Raw genomic sequence first — 8,683 nt, 5'->3', positions numbered from 1 at the left:
ATTTATCAGGTTCTTTAAAAATAATGGTGTTCTTTCAAAAAATTAAAGAAAATACATAATTTCTAGAGCGAATTATCTTTTAAACTTCTGTGATTTAAGAATTTTTATTATTTATTTTTTTATTATTTCATTAATTTAAAATTCTAGCTGAAGCAAACCAGTCATTGGCAATTTTTTTTTATTCCGAAATGAAAACAGAAGAATCAGGAGTATTTCTTTTCTTTCTGATTAACAAGAAAAGTATCTTTAGAATAAAATTCTGTAGAAAAAAAGAAAAAAAATTATTTGCTTTTGTATTTTTTCCAGCTATTTTATTGTTTCTATTGTTCTCTTTCTTTACTCTGTTTTTTAAATTTAATATCTATAAATATGAAGATGCATATCAGTTTTGGTTTTGCCTATTATTTCAATTAATGTTATTATAATGATTTTTTTAATTTATTATTGTGTTTTTGTCGGAGAAAATAGTAACTTCATTAAATCATGAAAAATTCTTGGAATTAGTCATGGAAAATCATGAAAAGTCATGAAATTGAAAATCTAAAATGTAGCAGATACCCAGCAGCCCAGCACTTACTAAATTGCAATAATCTAATAAAGTCGCAGTAATATAGTTTAAGATATTCGACTGGGTGACAAGCAGCAATTTCGACGAAAATTTCGATTTTTTTTTCATTGCCTATATTTGAACTTTTGTTCATTAGAACTTATGCTCACCTATCTTAAGAATCAAAGTTGCAGTTTTTCGCTTGCTGACAAACGCAACGGAATGTCAATTACATACTTAAAATGCATATTCAGAAAAACGTTGATTATGACAAAATATCTTTACGCATATTACAAAAGAAAAGTTTAATATGAAATTCCTGCGAAACTTTGTGTGTGGATGTTGTATAAAGATAGTTATGTTTTGAACTAAAAGCTAAGATTTATGTGTGGATTAATTTTTTGTATCATGCTTAAAGTAAGAGTGTTTTTGGCCGGGATAACCTGGTTCGGTCAAAATTACAATCTGTGAAAGAATTAATGGGCCCGCCCTATTAACGGGTGTGACGTATGGGTGTGGCAAAAGTTGATTTCTTGGCCAGAGATGGCGCCACTGGAAAACAAGAGCAATCGCACTCCCTTCTGTCTCAATGGCCGATGACAATAACAACAGTAAGAATGTTAAGTAATTTTTGAAAATAGAAAAAACAGTATTGAACAATATATTTAGTTGTATTTCATTGTATATTTGAATTTTTTTTTAAATATTATTTCACGACGCAAGTAATCATTTTATTATCAAAAAAGAAAAAGAAACAGTACTGAACAATATATTTAGTTGTATTTCATTGCACATTTGAATTTTTTTTTAAATATTATTTCACGACGTAAGTAATCATTTTATTATCAAAAAAGAAAAAGAAACAGTACTGAACAATATATTTAGTTGTATTTCATTGCACATTTGAATTTTTTTTTAAATATTATTTCACGACGCAAGTAATCATTTTATTATCAAAAAAGAAACAGTACTGAACAATATATTTAGTTGTATTTCATTGCACATTTGAATTTTTTTTTAAATATTATTTCACGACGCAAGTAATCATTTTATTATCAAAAAAGAAAAAGAAACAGTACTGAACAATATATTTAGTTGTATTTCATTGCACATTTGAATTTTTTTTTTAAATATTATTTCACGACGCAAATAATCATTTTATTATCAAAAAAGAAAAACACAGTACTGAACAATATATTTAGTTGTATTTCATGGCATATTTGAATTTTTTTTTAAATATTATTTCACGACGCATATTATTGATCTAGTAAAAAAATCATTTTGATATTCATGCATTATAATTTGTTGTAGACCTGTTGGCTTGAGATAAAAAAAACTTATAGATTTTGTGCCCAAACTTGCCTCAATTTTGAAAAAATAATTTATGAATTTTTAAAGTTTACTCTAGATTTATAATTTTAAGACTCCTGCTTACCAAAAAAAAGGTAAATTTTAATTTAAGTTATTTTCAAACAAAAATTTTTGCCTTACCCAGTCTGATACCTTATAATTAATTAACAAATTTTATTTACGTTTCAAAAAAATATAAACCTTATATAGACATTTTGTAAATATTGTGTATGTTTTATGTAAAAAAAATTACTTTTGTCTAAGATATTGCTCCTGATTAGGACTGGACGATATAAGAAATTTTATATCGTGATGCATCGTCAGTTTTGCATCGCGTTATAGTATTTTTGAAATTCATTTACTTGTAAGGCGCAGTAAGTCAAATTTCTATCAAAACTTTATACTCAGATTGATTTAAATCAATTTATGAATTTGATGTACATGTTTTGCTTAAGAAAGATATTAATGTTATATTTTCTAAAAATGATTGCGCAAATAACGATAGATTTCTTAGTTTAAAGATAAATAATAAATAAAATTGAAATTTATCAATATATTTACCTAACAATATAGAAAGAAAATTTAAAAAACTAGTGGGCTGTGCCCCCTGCTCGCTAATTCTCGCCAACCCCCGAAAATTGCTACGCAATGTTATATGGTTTGCTCCGCAAACCAAGCTCGCTTTTCTCACTACTAACTTAGGTGCATTGCAAATGCACAAAATTCTAAGAATTCAAAACAATCATTCAAATCCATATAACAAATTTTTTTTCTAAAAAAAATTACATCTTTTTAGTAAATACTGAGTCCTTAAAATAAATTTGAATTCAAATAAATGACATGTAATTCTTTAAATCTATTAGAAATGTGCTATAGTATAAAATCTTAAGATAAAATTTCTAAAACTGATATCTCTTTAAAAAGGTTAAAATTTCGGCTATAATTAAGTCTATTAAAAATTGAAATAAGTGAATTGCAATGGAAAAACCTGCATAAGCAAATGAATTCTAGTAAAACAAATAAATTCGTGATATAAATCAAAAATTGTCAAATAAATTCGTAATACATAAATTCGTGAAAAAAAAACGCTTTCGACAAAAAACTAAAATAGAGATCTATCGACAAAGACTTCTGCCTAGCTTATGCTGTCCCTGGTTATTTCAGTTTCCGTTTTTAAAAGCGCTATATGTTGAGCCATCTTAGCTAGATTTGGCATGTGACATTTTTAGCGGCAATCATTGGCCTATTTTCTAGCGTTGCCATTCGCGGAGTTGTAATGAGGCTTTTTTTTATCGCCGTGTAAGAGAAATATATATATAGATAAGTTGGTTAAAAATTATTTGCATGTTTAAAACAAAGTGCTAAATAAATTAAACATAAAAAACACTTTTAAAACACTATTTTTTTATCATTATTATTTAACATAAATAATAAAGTTAAATTGAATAATTACCAAATTCTGAACGATAAAACAGAGTAAGATTTAATTTCTTAAAAATAAAAGCAAAGGAATTATGATATTCGATAATATATTCAACTGACAATATTGAAAGAAAATTAAAAAATACGATTATACTCTTGAATAAAACGAAGTGCTAAATGATTTTAAAAAAAGAAGTCGCAATCGCAAACAGTACTAATTTTTTTGAATAAACAAAGTTGATTGACTTACGTCCAAATCCAAAAGAGGAAAAATAAGTTTTGTTATAATTTTATTTATACAAATGAAAACAACTAAAGATTTATAAATTTAAAATCAGTAATAAAAACCCATTAAATTATTATTTTATCCAAAAAGTTTTTAATAAACTAAAATAAAGTAAAAAATAGTCTAACAAATTTAAGTACTTTTTAATTTAATTCTTTATGTCCACCTTAAATTAGATTTCCGTTTGTAATAAATTCAATAATGTAAAATAATACTTAAACATATATTATCAAAATTAATCTTCACATTTAAATATAAAAAAGAAAGTTTTGTTTAAAAAAAAAATTTACCTAATTAATTAAGAAACAAGCGATCACAAAGTCAGTCCCACTGAAAATAATCTGCAAGAAACGATATCAAGTCGCAACGAGAGGAAAAAAAAACTAAGAGGTGCAGAAACGAACATGCGAGATCACGTTATATGTTCTCAAAACTGATTCTGATTCTACCGCTCATCAATCAAGGCCGTTTCAATATAACGATACGTAACATCGTCTTCCCCAGCGCGAGTTGGCATCCTTGCGTGTCTTGTATCGCAATATCGTTCGTCTTCGTTACTCGACGGCTTAAATCAGATTTCTGATGCATCGCCTGGAACGAAAGTCGCTGTATCGGCCTGCCGATACAGGCGTTAAATCGATATGTCGCGATATATCGATTTATAGCCCAGTCCTACTCCTGATATTAAATTATTTGCTTTCTGAAAACACTAAATTATTGTACTTTCAAAACATTTGTTTTATAACTATTATATTGCTTATGTTTTTGTCCCCACTTATTTTTTGGCAGAAAATAAGATTTTATTTAGAAATTTATAATCTATGAAAAGAATTGTTTTTTAAAAACATAAGAGTATCAATTTCTCTTAGAAACATAGAACAGTGTTCTGCATTAACATAAGGCGCTATTTAAACACGTCTACAAAATCCGGGGATATTCCCGTATTGTGATTTGCGCCAACTACCAACACTAAAGCGCCAAATGGGCTTTAAACTTGCAATTTTTTTTAAAAAAAAAACCCGTATAGAGGTTTGCTAAGCGATCGATTTTCAATTCAGTTGCTTTTAACGGTCGATGCCATGTCTCGATTGCATTTTCGATATTGATATTGATTTTCACGGGGATTTTAAAAAAACCGATATATTTCAAACAATATAGAAAATTCGAAACGTGTATTTAGGTATTTACTTTTTAAGGCAATAATTCTATTGAATTTTTGGCAGTTATTGCTATTGATTTCTCCATAGTTTTTTAATCTGTTATTTTTTATGCGATATTATTTATTGCAACAACCTAATCTCGAAACGAAACACGATTCAAGGAGTCCGATTCGATTGCACGATTCGCACGATATCGTCGTCGGTCATTATTTCGGCAATTGCTACTACGGGTTTTACTTCTTGATGATCTTTATCTTTGATTTTATTTATTGATGATCTCTATCTTTATTATGATCATTAATTATTTTTTTATTGTGATGATTATTTACAAAATGCAGAGAAGAAAATAATTTGCGCACCCCCCCCCCCAACAAAACGCGAGAATATCACCCATAATATTAGAATAAAAAATTATGACATGTTCAATTTAAAAAAAAATTATATAGTTTTTTTTTTCTTTTTGTAAACACTGCACTTTTGTTGTTTTAAATCAGTAATATTTATGTTTGTTATCATTAAAAGTATCACGCAGAAAGATATTAGTACTAGAGAGTTTTATCGCAGATAGCTCGAAAAAACTCTGTCGCTGGGCCATTGATCTAAAGCTGAGTGGACTTCAAGCCAGAGCTGGGCGTCGATTACAGTAATCGATTGCAACTATAATTGATTGCAAATAATTACTGCCATATAATCAATTACTTGTAATCACGATTACAGATAATTGCGATTACCAGTAATCATAATTTTTTACTACAATCAGAGTTAGGCAAAAATGAAATTGATTACATTTTTCGATTACAGTAATCAATTACTTATGATCATGATTAAAAATTTTGATTTCAACTGTAATCGTGATTACAATATAATCAAAATATACTATTACACGTAATCGTGGTTACAAATAATCTTTATTACATTAAATTATGATTACAATTAATCAAAATATGCGTTTACAAGACTATTGTATAACAATATATGATTATATTTTACAGTAGATAGTATAATGTATCGTATAATGATATATTTTGTACGTATTTACATACAACGTATGTAGGAATGAAAATAACTAAAATGTGCGTACATATGTATTTATCTGCATATGTAGAGACATTTTAGTTACATACACTTATATTATATGTATAAAATATATGTATGTAAGTATATATCTAATAATTATGTATGGGCAAACAATGTAGACATGTACATTTGTACACGATGAATGTATGCATTTTATGCAAACTTGTGTATGTAATGTATTTCCATGTTTATGTACGCATATATTTATAAGTACTTGCTGTTTGTACGAGCATACATACATTGTTTGCATAATGTATGCCCCATGCACATATCAACAATATATTTATATCTTATGCATCTAAGTACAATGCATGAATGGCCCATGCATGCATGTTCAATAGGGTGGCTCTTTTGTTGTTCTTTGTGTTGTACTCTTTTTCTGAAAACTTTTGTACTCCTATCCGATAAAATCTGTGAATTATTTTTTCTCAGCACAGTCAACCAATCACACATTTTACAATTGCTAACAGCAATGCTTGTCGACAAATCGTTATAATTAATGCTAATTTTCTCGATTTCATGCTAACCTTTTGTAACATATTTTAAATTTAAAAAAAAAAGTTTTTTTTTTTTAAAAAACCAACTTTATGTTAAGATTTAATTTTACTGTTTTGTTGGTAAATATTTGATTTTTTATTCAAAATTCGAATTGTATAGTAATCACAATATCGAACGGTCATAAATAATTGCATTCCAGAGATAATATTTCCAAAACTGTTTCTCTTTTAAACTGTTTCTCCTTTTACACTAAAAAGCAGACAAAGACTAAGGAATGTATAGGAAACATGTTAAATGATATGTAAACATAAAATATAAAATAATTTTATTCATATGTGTTTATTAGGAAGAACGAAAACGAAACTTTTTTTTTTCTACACTGTACGAGTACAAGTTTCTAGTTGTAATAAAAAAAATTACTAACTCAAAATACCATGTGTTGAAAATGGAATTCTTTAAATATTTTAATTTCAAATAAGAAAAAAAAGGAATAAAATTACAATAATTGTATCTATTTTTTTCTTGAGAGTAGAAATTAGAAATTAGAAAATTCTGCATTTTAGACATTCATTTTTGTATGCTGAATCTCTTAAAATAATAATGCTAATTCAAAACAACATTATTTAAACATTTAACTTGAGATATTGGTTTAAAGAAAATATGATCACTGAATTTTATAAAGAGCACTGTTTAGATAAAATACAATATAAAATGACTTTATATTGAAATGTAAATTCAGTGACTCATTAAAGTGTTCTTACACTTATGATTTTCAATGAAATAAGACTATCCATTAATTAAAACAAATATTTCGGTATGGATATTTAATGTTAAAAAAATATATTATGATCTTAGCAAATCTGAATATTTTTAAAGAAAAACAAAGCAAAAGTTTACTTTTAAGAAATCTAGAATGAAAAAGTAACAAAAACTTAGTCTCACAAAAAACATCTTACACTTAAAAAAAAAAAAAAAAATCTTCGTCTATCAGTAAATAGGGGAGATTTCCGTATCCTGATCTGTGGCAGAATAATCGCCAAGTCTAGGCAATTTCCAGGCAGAGTCCCGCGAAAATCATCACAGAATGGGACCAACTCAAAATGTATTACTCGTAGCCACCCCCGGGTATATGAAAATTGCAAGTTTAAAAACTATTTGGCACCTTGGCGATTGTAGTTGGCGCAACAGATCTAGATACGGAAATATCCCCAGTAAATATTCTAATTTTTGTTAAATTAACATTTAGTAGAGTTTCTTTTCACAAGAATAACTTTTATGAGTCAGTAAATAAATGTATACTCGTTCTGAAATATTCATTTTAATTGATAAATAATGCCCTATTTTAATAAAAGTTATAAAGTGAACGAACACTTTTGGGAGCCACTGTAAATATAAAAATGTGTTGATATATAATCACCTGAATGATTTTCTTTTTCTTAATGAAAATATATTAAGCACACACACTACAGATATCCAAGGGTTTTTTAGTCATTCTGTAATTCCATTTTTTCAAGATGATATATTTATGAGGAAAAACACACGCTAACCTGGAAATTTTAAGATTTTTACCTGGAAAAATCAGGGAAATTTGAAACCTCATTGGAGATTAAAGTAAATTCAACTACTGTTCAATTTAAGTTATGTCCCATGCATGCATATACCATGTATATATGTCCCATGCATATATGTCCCATGTATGAATGTCAGATGGATGTATGTACAATTTATTTATGAACAATATGTATGCATATATGTACAATACATTCATATATTCTACATATATTGGACAAAAATCTTAAATACAAATTTTGCATGCGTACATACATGTTATCCAAATCTACGCAATATGTATTTATGTCGACTAAATGTATCCACAAATGTACAATACGCGTATCTGCACTCATTGTACATGCGTATATATACTACACATATACATATGTATATAAATTGTATGTACGTATTCATGGATATATTATACATTATGTGTCTGTCCAGTGAATGTATGTACAATATTTATGTCTAAATATGTATGCAATTCAATAAATAAAATATATGTAAGTGAAGTGCAAAAACCACTGATAACGACTCAAGCAAGTTAAATTACAGAATCGAACTATATTTAAATTTAGTTGCCAGCTTTAATTGCTCTATATCAATTCAAAATTGTTAGAATAAAGAATAATTTTCAGGTATTTTCTTAAAATGCTTGACTCGACAAATTTATGTATTTATAACATTGCACAGTTCATAGAAAGTTTTAGATGGCAAAAAAAAGAAAGAAAACTGTAATTTCAAATGTTGAAATAATATTTAGGATTCGTTGTCATCGTTTGTTTTCGTTGA

The sequence above is a fragment of the Parasteatoda tepidariorum genome, chromosome 5 (assembly GCF_982258835.1).
Source record: "Parasteatoda tepidariorum strain Cologne lab strain chromosome 5, Ptep-v5.0, whole genome shotgun sequence".
In the NCBI taxonomy this organism is placed as follows: domain Eukaryota; kingdom Metazoa; phylum Arthropoda; class Arachnida; order Araneae; family Theridiidae; genus Parasteatoda; species Parasteatoda tepidariorum.
Note: the sequence above shows the minus strand (reverse complement) of the source record.